This window comes from Schistocerca piceifrons, chromosome 2, assembly GCF_021461385.2.
Source record: "Schistocerca piceifrons isolate TAMUIC-IGC-003096 chromosome 2, iqSchPice1.1, whole genome shotgun sequence".
Lineage (NCBI taxonomy): Eukaryota > Metazoa > Arthropoda > Insecta > Orthoptera > Acrididae > Schistocerca > Schistocerca piceifrons.
This window is the reverse complement of record NC_060139.1, coordinates 629978166-629994189: the sequence shown is the minus strand read 5'-3', so window position 1 is coordinate 629994189 and position 16024 is coordinate 629978166.

The following is a 16024-nucleotide window of genomic DNA, read 5'->3' as shown; positions in this document are numbered from 1 at the left end:
ACAATAACCTATATCTTTCATGAATCACTTACCTCACAAAAAATCTTCGTTACTCAAACTACTGCAATACAGCGAGCACCACTACTGCCAGCTAAATAAAAGATTCAAACTACTGAAGGCACTAACTACTGATAGGCATAGTTAGCAAATGAATGATTTTGATAGAGAACAAACAATGTATTTACCTTAATAGTGTTCAAAAGTCATAATATATATATATATATATCAGTCCATGATATCCAATATTACAAATTTACTCTTTCTGATGGACACACGTCCAGATCGTCCGCTCTCAAAATTCCGCCATCTCTCTCCCCACATCCACCACTGCTGGCGGCTCACCTCCAACTGCGCAACGCTACATGCTGTTAAGAGCCAACTGCCCAACACTACAATAGTGAATATTACAACAATGCTAACCAGCCACAGACTGCACACAGCACAGCCAGTGATTTTCATACAGAGCACTACGTGGCGTTACCAATATAGAAACCTAAACAGCCTACTTACATAGCCCCCATGCTCCCCACAAAAAATTTTACAAATTGTTTTGGGCAGTGGCCAATACAGATTTGAAAAAAAATTTCATAATTACAATAACAAAGATATCAAATGCACACACTTATTGATACAATGTTGGTCAAAAGCTAAAATTTTCTCACAGTCCATAAAGACAGTCCTGATCGTTCGTCACAGTAAAACTGCAGTGTTTTTTTCTCAAATTCGGAGCAGTAATCTTGAAGAAGTAGTGTTGTCCTTCTAACGGAAAGACAATGCTGACTCTTGACATGCAGGCAGGTAATGGGCCACAACAGAGCAAATCCACAGCAGTCAGTCGAAATTTTGAAGAATATTGGTAGGTAGGTCATCACAGAGTAGACCCACTGTAGTCCTGGTAGAGATTACGGTATTGGTGGGCCATCAAAGATGCAGACCCACTGCAGTCCTTGTAGAAATAATGGTATTGGTGGGCCATCAAAGATGCAGATCCACTGTAGCCCTTGTAGAGACGGCCAGCAGCCATCTGTTACGACTGTGCAGGTGCACAATCACCATCGAAGAGTCTTGCGGACAATATAGCAAGTCCATAAACCACCACTTGTGCACTCACAAAGTTTTTGGAGTTGACCTTAGAACCAGCAATGCTGTTAACCAGTCCCTTGCTGAATTATCAACACAAGTGTGAGAACTAACAGTCCTCTTTTTTTCACATATTGTGCATATACTATGACCAACAGAAATGTATGCAGTGAAATGAATGCTTACAAGTTACTCAATTTTATGAACTGGTGTCAATAACAAAGGTACAAAATACACCATTAAAGAACATAACCATACAGATAACATTTGCAGTAGTACAGGCTTTACAAAAGAATAGAAATAAATATATACATCAGTGTTGCAGGAATTATAACATAAGTAAATATATAAAATAATGAGAATAGTTTTCGAAACATTAATTTCACACATGAGCACTGAAACAGAACAGAATTAATAATGTCTATAAACATCTTTACAAAGAAAATAACATATTATTAACGCAAATTATATTTGAGGATAACAGTATTTCTCATCATAGTGAATGTAGCTGAGCATTAGAAAAATTCTACAACATAAGTCTTATCAGATAAACATATGAAGACAGGAAAAACTCAAATACACAAGGGTACACAAACACACAGCGGAATAATACAAAAAGGACAGGGTTTGTTGTACCGCAGTATTTTGCAAACAAAACTTTCTTTACTTCTTGGAGATCTCCCTTCATTCGTCATTATTCCCAAAAAGTCTTATCTATACCTGCTTTCTGTATTCTATTCATATTTCTTCCAAAATAATTATTTCTCATTGTACAATACTCATTTTGGCCCAAATCTTTTTCATATAACCTCTCAATGCATTCTTTCCCTATTCTCCATAGACTTATATAGTCTACCCCCTCCTAAGCTAACTTAAATCTACTGAGCTCAGATATATATACTAAGGGACGAGGCAATGCAGCAACACACAACAAATTAACGCAAACAGGAATGACAAAAAAATGCAAATTGGCAAAGCAAGTGGCAGTATATCTAAATTAGCAGAGCAAATGCAACATTAGAACTAATATGAGCCAATGTGCAGCAACAAGAAAAATAAATCAGTAGTAAAACTCGCTTAACAGAGTAATACAAAGTGAAATTTAATAGCACTATGCCTGGCAAGCAGCAGCAGCAAATGCAATAACATAACAATGCTCAAGCAACAAAAATATTACAGTAAAAATGCCCATGTTTAATACCTATGTCACATCTTAACACTAGAGTGATGCATCACGAGAACTTACTCTAGCAGACAAGTTACCAAATCGTAAAAAAATTATTTATGCGATTCCTGTGTTGGGAAATGTCTATTCATGTTCCCTCTTTTTCTTGGAAGTAGATCATAAAATTATTATTTACTTGATCTGTAGGCATAAAATAACTATATTAGTACATCTATTAAATTTTATTTTAACCAATGCTGCAGTGCAACTAGAAACTAGATATTAAACAAAATGAGCAATCTCTCAACTAGAAAGACAATAGATGTAAAATTTTTCTCATCATTTCATTAGGCATTTTAGTAAATATCATAAATTAAGAGCTCCACAGTGTAATCATATGTTTTCAAGATTAAGCATGTCGTATTTGCGATGCTTTCTACAAAGAAATGTCAATAGCGAGGATAATGGCCTCTTTCTTTTTTTTTTCACCTGATGGCTGTTTCTCCAGGCGGCTGGCACAGCTGGACACCCACAATGCATTATGTCAAAGCCACTTAGCTTTCTTACCGAAATATTTACGACATCAGTTTCTGCTACAGTGACAGTTTGATACAAATAAAATTTCACAAGTCGAAATATTTGCGTTACAAATCTGTAGAAACAAAATCCAATAAGTATAACAGTGTCCAAAAAATTTTTGTCGGCATTGTGATACATTCACACATTTACACACATTTTATAACTCTTGAAGTACAATTCTTGGTTTCCAACATCCTTTTTCACAAATCAGAGTCCCTAACCACTACTCATTATTTCTTACCTTATTACACATATACATCTTCATCCACACTTCTTGAATATTTTATCATAATAAATACGTAGCATAATCAAATTCCTCATATAGCATCAGCTTATTGATCATAAACATACTTCAACAGCATAATACACATCGTCATCATAATAATAACATAATAACACCTCAGTCAAATCTCAAAAACGTCTTATCTTTCTGCAATAGTTTCAAAACCTAAAAAAAATTCTCTGCTCATTTCAATAATGTCACCTACCACAAACGTACTTTAAAAATCATGATCCCATACCAAATACATCATTCAAAGCTCTCATAGTATCATAATGGTTCCGAAAAAAATATGAACAGTTCACAAAGTACAGACAAAATACAATTCCATAAGTGTGAAGTTATCCAACTGTGTAATTACTTAAACATCTGTCACTGATGTAGTAAAAAAAGTTGTCTCTCTCAGTTAAATGATCAGATAGCTGTGTAATTTATGTCTTAGAGAAATATGGTACCGATGTGCAAAGTTGTATAAGTAAATACCATATTAGCTAGGGCTCCCTGTGCTTGCCAAACACATGGTACACAAAGTAAGCGTGTACCACCCTGAGGATTAATGTAATTATACCCTCAGGTGTTCCAGAATACAGCAATGGAATGAAATATATCACGGAAAACCTTTGTATCTTTGTAATTCAAAAATCTTTAAAAATAAATGTTTTAAGTACATAATTAATCACTCAAATACGCGTACTGTAGCGCTAAACTGTGCGTCTTGTAAGATAATTCTCTCGAAGTGTCGTAGTCATAGTCCTCCCTAAGCGAAGTTCTGCAGAAGTCAATGTACTTACCTCGTAACAAACAAAAGTGAAATTCTATGCGTATAGATATCGTAGTTATTACGTACCTTACCGTGATCAAGAAAGTACTATAATGTAACGTATTGTTGTGTTATGGAAAAGGCTGTCTCATTGTAGCTATACCACAAAAGTTACAACTAAAACATGTTTTCCATTCCAGAAGAATTCAGAAAGCTGTGCAGAGATAAAACAGATACACCGCAAAAGCTACAATGCAAATTGTGTCACACATTAGTAGCGTCGTGATATAATCGTGTAGCTGTCAAATAAACTAACCACTGTGTCATCTGGTATCTCTCAGAAAGTACTTTAAATCCAGAATGTATTTTCAAGTAAACCAAAATGTTGCATTACAATGTCGTTAGCAATACCGGTATATGTTCTAAGTATGTGAGCCTTATAGTCGTTACGTAATCGTGCAACTAACAAGCAAGAATGTACACACACAATAACACTGTGTCGTCTGTTCACTATAACAATGTATTCGTAATTACTATCTAAATATGTTCCCTAGGTTCTAGACTGGATAGTTAACTTCAAAACATTGTTGCATGTTAACAGTTTCTAAGTCTGACAAAGCATACTAGTAACGTGAAGTGAAAAGCTCTATGGCGAAGACGAAGTTAAAAAGCAGATTATCTTTCAATAAACGGTTTTACATGTGAAATGTGGTGCAAGCCTTTACTCTTCCTACTATCCAGAGCTCCAGCTTCAACGGAATTATCATGTGGTATATGGTACACCGGTAAAGAATGCTCAAATTTTCTCAAGGTTAGCGTCTATGTTATTTTTCTCTGAGCCAGCCGGCGCACGTGACTGACTGCGGTGCGAGTCATTGTCTGTCTCTTTGTTGGCGCGCGTCGTTATTGGGATTAGGAGACCTAACTTCTACAAATTCACCTTGTCGAGAGGATTCCTGCCCTGTTTGAATCCCGCCTGAACTGATGAAATTCAGGCCTGTCATTTTGTCAGTAGTTTACATAGTGTCTTATGTGTTGGTCTTGTGGTGGAGAATTTCTCCCGGAATCGTAACTGCTCGGTGGACCGTTGCGTCTGACGTTGTTCTGTCTCCCTTGATAATAATTATTTTAGTTTCCATATGGTCTGTTTCTATGGTTATCTCTGTCATATTCATTACTACAGAAATGCAATCTTTCTCTGTAATTATTACTACTCTGTCAACGGTTGTCATATGGGTGGTGTCTGTTTTGGTCATGATTTACATTGTAAGAATAGCCTTGTCGTATCCAGTTATTATTTCTGTCATCACAGAATTGTGACGCATGTGACCTGTAATTGTTGTGTTCCTGTTTTCGCATCCCGCGATTGTCAGTGTCGATTTCCAATTCTTGTAAGAGTCCCTGAAAAGCTTCAATGTCGTCTTTGCAACGTCCTGCCAAAATAATATGTCATAAATGTTCAGGCAATTTGATTAAGCAAATGCAGATGAGTTCTGAGGGGCTGTATGGGTTTGACAGGTACTGATTCTTGTGCAACATGTCTTCAAAATATTTCACAAGATTGGAAAATTCAGATTGTTCGAAATGTTTCATCATTATGATGCTATGTTTTACTCGGTCTTGTGTAGCTTGAGACCAAGCAAGGCATGATAAAATTCTCCTTCACTGTGACAGTTGTGAATGACCGATCGCATTCTTACAGCTGGTTCATTCTCTAAATAGCCACACATAAATTCTAATCTGTGCCCTAACGACCAGTTGGGAGGAAAATAATGAGAGAATTGATGAAGCCACGCTTGTGGATGAATGTCGTTGCCGGAATTCTTAAATGTTTTGAATTTACGTGCAGTAATGAACAGCTTATAGTAAAATCATCATGTCGGCGAGTCGCATATCGGTCATTGTTACTTCTTTTCGGCGGTTCCATCTCAAAATTCGGTGTACCTTGCCAATTTCTTTCATAATTTCCGAAGTGCCCTGTGTTATTATTTGGTGGCTGTTCCGTATTTCTATGTCCCTATGGAGCACGAATGTCCTCTGAAATATGTAATTCTTGTATTACCTGTGTCAACTGATCTTGTACTTCCCGGATTTCTCTTTTGTACTGTGTATTGATTTGATTTTGATTTTTTTGAATTTTCTAATTTGTTCATACTCTTCTGTGTGAGTGAAGGCTACGGGTCTTGTGTCATTTAGATCATCATCTACCTTTGTAGATAAGTTAGTGAACTGATCCGAAAGTTCGGATACTTTCTCCGATAGTGAACTGATTTCCTCAGTGTGTTTTTCTGCACCAAGTTTCAGAGTGTCCATTTGTGTTTAAATCGTATCTACTGTGTCCTTTAAGTTTTCCTGAGTTTTTGCAAGTTGCGTAACGGAATCGGTAGATGCAACTGAGTCAATTTTAGCTTGCAGGGTGTCGTGATTTTCATGAACAATAGTTTGCAGTTCTTTTATGGCTGCTTCGTGATTCTGTAATGCATTTTCATGACGCGAAAAAATAGGTTGAAAATGCTCAAAAATTTGTGTTTTTACGTCATTACAGACTTTTTGACATTTCAATTCGATTTTAAGTAACTCAGCAGTTAAACCTTCACATGTTTTGTCAAGCGTTTGTTCCATTGAGTCTAACTTTTGAAGCTGTTGCTGTGTTTGTCTCTGATTTTTTTCCATCATGTCTAACTTTTGCTGTGTTTGTCTCTGATTTTGTTCCATTGTGTCTAACTTTTGAAGATTTTGTCCCATTTGTTTCTGATTTTGTTCAAGAGTTGTGTCTAACTTTTGTAACCTTTGTCCCATTTGTTGCATTAACTGAAATAACAATGCACTGGTGTCTGAAACATGTTCCTCAGTGCTATTCCTCAGTGCATTTGAACTGGCAATATTCGCATTTTGAAAAGCAGAAAATGTGTCTTGACTTATTTGAGAAAACAGTGAGGACGCAAAACCTGAATCTACAATATTTGTAAGATTGTGTCCTGTCATTTCGGATTCCTGAGGCGAGCTGTTGCTGACCGATCGATCGATAATGCTTCCCTGTTCACTAATTGTTTCACTGTCTACACCATTATTTGCAGCCCGCTCCATTTCCCTATGCACAATTACCAAATTACTACTTTGAACATTAGTTAATTCATTACACGGTGGCGCTAACACACTGCTTTCGTCTTCACTGTCATTTCTTAGTTTACTTCGGAGCCTAGTATTACGTTTTTCACACGCCATTATTGTCACAATATTTCATACGTAACACAGAAAAACACAATTTGAAGAGCAAAATAAGAAGACATGTTAGCATAGCACTGAAAATAATATCTAGTTAATTGCAAGAGCAGCTGCGAAATAGTTGGTGCAAATCTGCATGCATGCCACAATTGTTTTACTGCACAACAATGAAAAACTACAACTACAAAGAAGATTCTCTCTACAATTACGCGCTAGCAATAAACAATAGCTACACTAATTACACAAACTACAAGAAAAAAATCAGAATATACCAGTGAGGTATCCTCGGCTAAGGGCCGACATATGAAACGTCCCCTTAGAAAAATTATACATGACTGTGCTTAAACTGACACAAAATTTTTTAGCGCAATGCAATCTGACTTTCAAAAATCCCTACAAAAGAATGGCCCTGACTAACAATAACCTATATATTTCATGAATCACTTACCTCACAAAAATCTTCGTTACTCAAACTACTGCAATACAGCGAGCGCCACTACTGCCAGCTAAATAAAAGATTCAAACTACTGAAGGCACTAACTACTGATAGGCATAGTTAGTAAATGAAAGATTTTGATATGGAACAAACAATGTATTTACCTTAATAGTGTTCATAAGTCAATATATATATATATATATATATATATATATATATATATATATATATATATATATATATATATAAAGTCCATGATATCCATTATTACAAATTTACTCTTTCTGATGGACACACGTCCAGATCGTCCGCTCTCAAAATTCCGCCATCTCTCTCCCCACATCCACCACTGCTGGCGGCTCACCTCCAACTGCGCAACGCTACGCGCTGTTAACAGCCAACTGCCCAACACTACAATAGCGAATATTACAACAATGCTAACCAACCACAGACTGCACACAGCACAGCCAGTGATTTTCATACAGAACGCTACGTGGCGTTACCAATATAAAAACCTAAACAGCCTACTTATACTATGTCATTCCGAGCAGTAGAGTAGTGGAGTTTGTAGGACGCTTTTCATATCAAATTGATACGCAAATTAATTAAATTGATCAGTTAATCATCTCCACACTGCCCACCCCCCTGTGGCCACCCCTGCCCGCGACCACACCCACCCCTGTACCCAGATGACGTCACGCGTTTTTCTCAGCCTGCACGTGTACCCCAGCCCCTCTCCTTCCTCACTCTCCCCCTTCCCCAATCTACCCTATTGGCGGGAATATCGAATTTTGGCTGCAGTTTCGACTTTGGGGGCAATTTCGAAATTTTGGTGGCAATTCCGAATTTTCGTGAGAATTTCTTTGTCCTATGGCTGTGCTGACGTCCCCCCCCCCCCCCCCCCACCAACTCCCACCCAGCAATTGGCGAGAAATTAAAATTGGCAGTACCCTTTTTGTGACACTGGTCCTCCTGGGCAGAAAGCTCCATTGCTCCCCCCTAACACAATTAAACCACCAGAGGCACTTGGAATTGGTGGGAAATTAAAATTGGTAGTGCCCTTTCCGGGACTCTTGTGCTGCTGGATAGAAAGCCCAAGTGTATCCACCTAACACAATTAAACCATCAGAGGCGCTTGGAATTGACAGGAAATTAAAAATGGTGGTGCCCTTTCCGGGACTCGAACCCTGATTCTACTGGATGGAAACATGAAACTGTCCAGATGCGGAAGAGGAAGGTTAGGTTAGTGTACTTTATTTATTTTGGTCGGGAAACTGAGGCAAATATCGATCCTAATTACATAATTAATCACAAAGATTGGGCCTAATTACAGAACTATATGCATAGCGCTACACAAGGACGGCATAAAAGCGCAATAAACTCAAAAATTGGCAACATTATACAACTGGTGTTACCCTGCTGCGAAAAAATTCGCAATACCAATCGAAACTAGTGACAGACACACTCAAACTCGACCCTTCGCCTACAAGCTGGCAGGAAAAAGACAGGGGTGTAAGGTACTATCTTTATTCTTTTTGGTGGGAAATGCGTTCAACTCATGAGATGCTGGTGTTGGTCAGAGAGGAGTTTAAAAAGTGTATTACCTGTAAGCATACAGTATCTGTCGCTGTTTGACGTCAGAGTTCGCTACAGATACCAGCTCAAAACCCATCCTGCAGCCCAGGTAATCGAAATCAATATACGCTGTCACAACTGATGGAAAAAAAGTGTCACAGTTCTAGTTACTCTTCTAAATTGTCGTGAAAAAAAACCAGCACTCATAATGAACAGGTCATAATGCAGCACATGTACTGTGGAAAATCGTCGTCCTAAAAGACTGCAGAGGGGATTGTAGTTGAGCGCGTGTTCTTCTCGATAGACGTCCACAAACTGCCGAAAATCGAGGCCCTTTTCCTCCCTCCCTCCACCCCTACTCCCTTCACCGCACTCCCTCCATCCACTTACAGGTGACAGAGGGGGGGGGGGGGGGGGGGCACAGGCTTGTTGAAACGGCCAGATGCTCCGCCGAGCGTCTCGCGCTCCCGCTACCACCTTCTAAGGCCGCTGCCCGCAACTCTGCTTTCCACCGTCTGGCTGCCACCTTGGGATGACGCTCCTACGCCAGCACAGTAGCATGTATAGTCAACTAAACTATAGGAGACCAAAGGACGGCTGCCTCAATGCAACTTATTCGTCTAAAGTATAGTGACACAGCCGCCCCTAATGGTTAGAGAGCGCACCTGTGGCGGCGACCTGACAGAGTAGGCAGATCCCAACGCTTCCAATAGGCCCCTCGTTCTGCGATGGAAAACACTTTAATTTCGACTATTTTGCTGCGAATATTACTGATAACCATAGAATGTTTTCATTATCTCGAAAACGTCATCAGAGTACAGAAAAGGCGAGAATATAAACTCCAAAGAAAAAACTTCTATATTAAGCAATTTCTTCCAGCTTGTTGAACAAATTACATGACCTGAGAGCGTCTCTTGCGTTCAGTGTCTGTAAATAAACTGTCAAGCATGTGAAATAACATTAGAGAATACAATCTTTCATGCCATTGGCTCACATGTCGGAAAAAAACACAATAATTTTACATTCGACAACAACAAGCTATAATTCAAGAGAACGTAGCTGTTTTGTACACTGTGGCAGGTCCCCTTTTACCAATGCGATGCTATATCATAATAGCGTTTACGAAACAAATCGTGAGAGCCTGTCTCGCCCTGTGTAGGTGGGAGAGTGAAATTTCGTTAAAAGATATCGCCAAAACGAAAAAAAAAGAAACGCTTGTTAAGAATCATTCTGTGGTGCCCTAACCATCTCTTCCACCCACCAGGCGGCACGTCATTGCTATCAATTTGATAGGCTAATTAATTAAACTGATTATGAGAGTCACTTTGCATGTCGAATAATTTTGTCAGCAGTCGGATTACGCTCGCCAAGTAGGACATCTGGGAATCCATGGAGGGGACACAATTTTCTTTTCGAGGAACACTATTGAGAAATGACAGCTAAAGCTAACCACAGAGGGGTTATACAGCCCATAATATACATCTCGCGTAAGGACCGCGCTATTAAGAACACGATCATGACGCCTATGTTACCATCACCGCGCATAAAAAGAGGTCTTTAGTCTACAGAGGCACACACGGGTCGCTGGTAGTGTTACGCTTTAAAGCAGAAATGCTGTCCGCAATTTGGAATCAAGTCTACCCATTAAATCACATATTTGCGTTGGATCCTGTAGAGTCGTCTTTTAATGATTGCAGCCACTGGTGAATCATATTCGTGCCACTCTCGTATCTCGAAACGAGCAACCTTTTTCTTTTTTTGTTTGTTTGTTTCGAATCTATCTGCTAAGGATCCCATACACCAAGAACTGCAGCGTTGTTTTTTAGACAGTCCCTCTGCGTCTTGTAACTGCTCCTAAGTCTCTGCCCCGCCCTACCTCCAGCTTAGTCCATGTGATCGTTCCAGTTTAAGTCTGACCCTTACGGAAGTCAGAGAGCACTATATCTAAGACATTCTGCATCCTGTGGGGACACAGGACGAGCTGAGTTAATGCGGCAGGAGCGCGTTTTGACCACTCGGTGGAAATGGGAACATGGTGTCATAGCTCCGCCAACCATGTGCAGTGTGTGTGTAAGGCCAGCGCCAAGCGAAGATTTCCCCTGCAACACGAGGTAGTAGAAGAGATAGTACGAGCAGTTTAGGTGGTGTTTCTTGTTGTCAAAATTAGGAAAACTACACACTATACATGGCATGGAGGAAGGACGAAGATTTTGCTACTGCATTGCGACACATCTCCGAACTACATATAGGTAGTCTGAAGGAGGTCTGTGTCTTTCAGGGTCCATTCACGTCTCTCATCCAAACATTCTATCATCGTTATTCTGTACCATCCAGCAGAGAAAAATTACGAACTATAAAAGCTCTGCTGGCTTGATATAGGTAAGAAAAGGGGTCACTACGCTTTCAACTACCTAATTTCAATTACTTCTCAAGGTCATCCAACCACCCACTTCTACATCCGAAATACATGCACATAGATCGCTGTATATAGGAAATGTCTTAGGATTTTTGGTAGGTTAGCGAATAAGACAGGTAAATCTTCTCGTACAAAATATTTATTAACTTTTGCATATACATTTACACACAGAAAACAACTCATTCCTTATTTTTGTTAGGTCTAGCTATAATATTATAGAATTTAATTTTTAACTTATAACTTAAATCAACATCCGAATCATCTATTTCTTTCTCCAACCAGTAATTTGACAAATACATAGAAGGTATATTCTCGAATTCTAATGCATATCTAATTTTATTCCTGTAGAGTACTTGTTTTATGGCTTTAACTATTAGCTCAGTTCGTTCCTGCAGTTCTTCTAGGCGATAGCATTCAAGAATTTTTATTTTTCCTCGTATCTCCTCCATGATACTATGGCTAAAGCGTTTCACGTCTTCTTGTGTGTATGTCTGCAACTCTTCTGCTCCACATTCTTGCGGGATTTCTTTATAGAACTTTAAGTTTACAATTTTTGCGAACGAGTGTCCATTAAATGAAGTTATTCCATCGGTTTTATTATTCTTTTGCTAGCTCGGCAACATCTAGCTCGCCACACTTAGATAGAATATCCTTTATAAGCCGACCCAAATAGGAATTTGGAATTAAGTCTATCCATTCAACCACATTTTTCGTGTGTCCCTTAATATAGTAAACTTTCTCGATTTCATTGATTTGTGCCAGTGCTCCAACACGAAATCAGTTCCCATTGCTGCTTACTGTAAATGCCAATATTTTGTATTCCCCATTTTGCAATCAGATTTTTCCATACAGTGTGTTTAAATCCGTATGTAAACCTGGCCTGCACATCCGCAATAGCTTCTTCCTTTCCCAGCTGAAGCTGTGTTCTCCATGTAGTACAGTTTCCTCTTCTTTACTCCAACGTCCTCCATTTCAGTTTTCTTTTCTGTACACTTAATACATTAACTGCACTTAAAGGAGTAATTTCTTTAACGGGGAATGGTTTAAGTCTGTTTGATATATTGGTCCTTTTAATTAAGACTTGGGGTATAACATTATTTGTAGGAATCAGTCCCAATTCGGTGATATCTCTATCGGCCGGTATTGTGGAGAACAGTGTTCTAGACTGAGAAAAATAATTTTCTCCTGCTTTAACATAACACTTATGCATAATACTTATATTGTCTTTGTTGGACTCAGAGTTCAGAAACTCCACGTAGTTTACAAATAGGTAATGAAAGCTGTACGCAGACAGAGCATAACTTACAAGCTTTTCTCGGTCTTGAATGTCCGGCAGACTTACATGCACACCAGTCAATTTTCGGGTATTCTAATTACCGCAGTAGACAAATTGCAGGACGTTGTTAAACACCACACAGCAACTGTTCTGTAAATTATTAGTTAGCTGACACCACATGGACGCATTTGGTACAGAGTAAAGTGGTGTCTAATACACTTAAACAGCTTTGCACTGGGTCGAACACAAGATCCATTCTGTAGTTGTATATTGTAGCTTCCAGCCTGGTAATGCCATGCTCCTTAGCCAAAGAAGGCGTAAGAGTTTCCCATAATCGGGTGTCTGGACACTTTATAAAATCTATAAGATGGTCACCGATAACTTTGTTTACTCCAGGACTTGTGATTTGACATATAAATCTGGTATATGCCTTTACAATTGGAGCTCATCCACGTTAAACAGTCTATTCTAGCTGTCTTGTCCTTGTCACAATCACATTTCTGCTTCACTGATGGTCTCCTTCCACGCAGAAGTCGTGGGTTGATATTAGGTAGTCGTACATCTTCTTTTTATTAAAAATTCCCGAAAAGTCTTGCGTTATGTCTAAATTCGAAAAGTAATAATCGTCTACAAGTAGCTGCTGCAATATTCCAGGCAACTCTTCAATTAGAACATCCAATTTAACGTCGGCTAATTCCACTTTATATGGTATAGCCATAGGATTTTTATATTTCTTCGAAATGGTTTCCATTGTTTCCTTGCCGGTTTTATCCAATATTCTTCTTGCTGTCACACTGACCCTTCCATGTAAGAGACATGGTAACTTCCCCTTGACACCAAGCCTTGAAGTGACGTGGAAGAATTTACTACGTAGATAACAAATGAGCCACACATCTCCTTCTTTAAGATTACAGATCATCCTTTCTCTACCTGCTCCTGATAGTGCCATTGATCACAGATTTTAACTACCATAATGTTATCGCAAAACGGCTCTGTAATAGGAATAAGCACATTTAAATTCTTCTTGCCAAGGAGCGTACCATTTTCGGTGTAATTTATGTTACCAATGTCGGAAACAAGATTGTCCAGGTTCTCCAGTAGTAACCATAAACCAAAACGCTGGTAGGTTAGCCTCGTCCTCCTACCTAATAGCTGAGGCATGTTAAACACTTAGGAGGAATCCATGTTGACACTTTCAACTATCACGGAAGACTGCTCGGTTGCGGCTGTCATGCCTCCTTTTATACTCTAAATATCCACGATGGCGGCACTTCCGGTCCCGTGACACGAAAAATGTATTTATTGAGCTCTATTCCCATTTGGATCGGCTTGAAAAAGCTGTAGAAAAAAGAAGTAGAGTCAGGGTTCGAGTCCCGGAAAGGACACCGCCATTTTTAGTTTCCCGTCAATTCCAAGCGCCTCTGGTGGTTTAATTGTATTAGGCGGGTATACTTGAGCTTTCCGTCCAGGAACACCAGTGTTCGATTCCCGGAAAGGATACTATCAATTTTAATTTCCCATCAATTCCAAGCGCCTCTGGTGGTTTAATTGTGTTAGGGGGATGCAATTCGGCTTTCCGCCCAGGAGGACCAGGGTTGAGTCTCGGAAAGGGTACCGCCAATTTTAATTTCCCGTCAATTCCTAAGTGGGGGGGGGGGGGACGTCAGCCCATCCATGGGACATAGAAATTTCCACAAAAATTCGAAATTGCCGCCAAAATTCGAAATTCCCTCCAATAGGGTAGGTTGGAGAAGAGGAGAGTGGGGAGGAGGAGGGGGATGGGCTGGGGCACATGTACAGGCTAAGAAAAACACATGACGTCATCTGGATGGGTGTGTTTGGGGACGGGCGTGGGCGGGTGGTGGGTGGGGGCGGGGGTGATTAATTGATCAATTTAATTAATTTGCGTATCAATTTGATATCAAAAGTGTCCTACAAACCCCACTTCCCTACTACTGTTCCACTCCGTTGGTGTGACACCACTAGCATCTGGACTGGGGAAACGCCGTTCCATGCGTCGCCTGCGTCAGTGCCCCAACACAAACGTTTGTAGTTGAAATGGCGTCATGAGCGGGTAGTATGGAGCAATGCCCTGGATGATCATAGTCGGTGAGTATGGCAGCGACCTTGTGAGAGGTCCCATTCCCCCAGTATTTTGGAAGTGTAAAACAATATTACTCTTCTCGTCACGGCGTGGGTAGGTGTGGGGTATAATTTCAGATAAGGCTGATCGTGATCTAGCGAACTGTGACGGCACAACGGTACGGTACAGACATCCTATGTCCTCGTGTGATACCTCTCACGCTACATTATCGTTGTGCCATTTTTCAACAGAACAACACTCGTCCACACATGGCATGTGTCTGTGTGAACTGTCAGCGTCTCGTTCAGATGCTCCTGTGGTCTACGAGATCCCCAGACATGTCTCCGACAGAACACGTGTCGCAGCTGCTCGGACGTCAGCTCCGTGCCAGAGCCAGTGTCTAGGGTATCAAAGGCAGTTTCAGCAATTCTGCGCCAGCTTCTTACCTCAGGTGTAGGACACAACAGCCTTAGGACATCCTTTCCAAACGGTTGAGTTTATGGATGCAGGCCAGAGGGAATGCAGCGTCGTACTGACAAGTGGGTTCATATTGCCAACAAGTTCTTTGTAAATTTGTCACGATTTTGTAGTCACTGAAATAATATTACATACCCTCCTAACCAAGATTCATTTCGTTTCTTCCTTCCCTTCCGGCTGCTTCACTTTTTGTCAGGCAATGTATAAAGAGAACGAAAGAAGTGGAATCCTGAGAAATGAAAAGATTAATCACCCATTAATAAAAGTGAAAATATGCCCCCGAGGTGTGGACAATCACTGTAACGTGATAAGGAGGAGGCACGATTGTGCTGTCACTTCGCTTGATGCTGTCTTAGCACTCTTTTTCTTTATTTCGGCCAAAATTAGACATGGCTGGCGATAATAACGCATGGCATTCACGGTCACATTTCTGCGGGGCAGTGCCCGGTCTACGATTCCTCCTGTGCCGTACTCTTTGCGCTGTTTCCATACGTTCCACACCAACCGTTTTCTTGTGTCTAATTACCTACTGATATCCGTGGCGAAGACTGACGTTATGAAATTATAAATTGCCACTTAAGATACTCCCGAACATGACAAACTGTGTACACCGGTCCCAAAATTCAGTATTATCGGACACCCTACTTACAGTGTCACTGTTCGAAACCATAC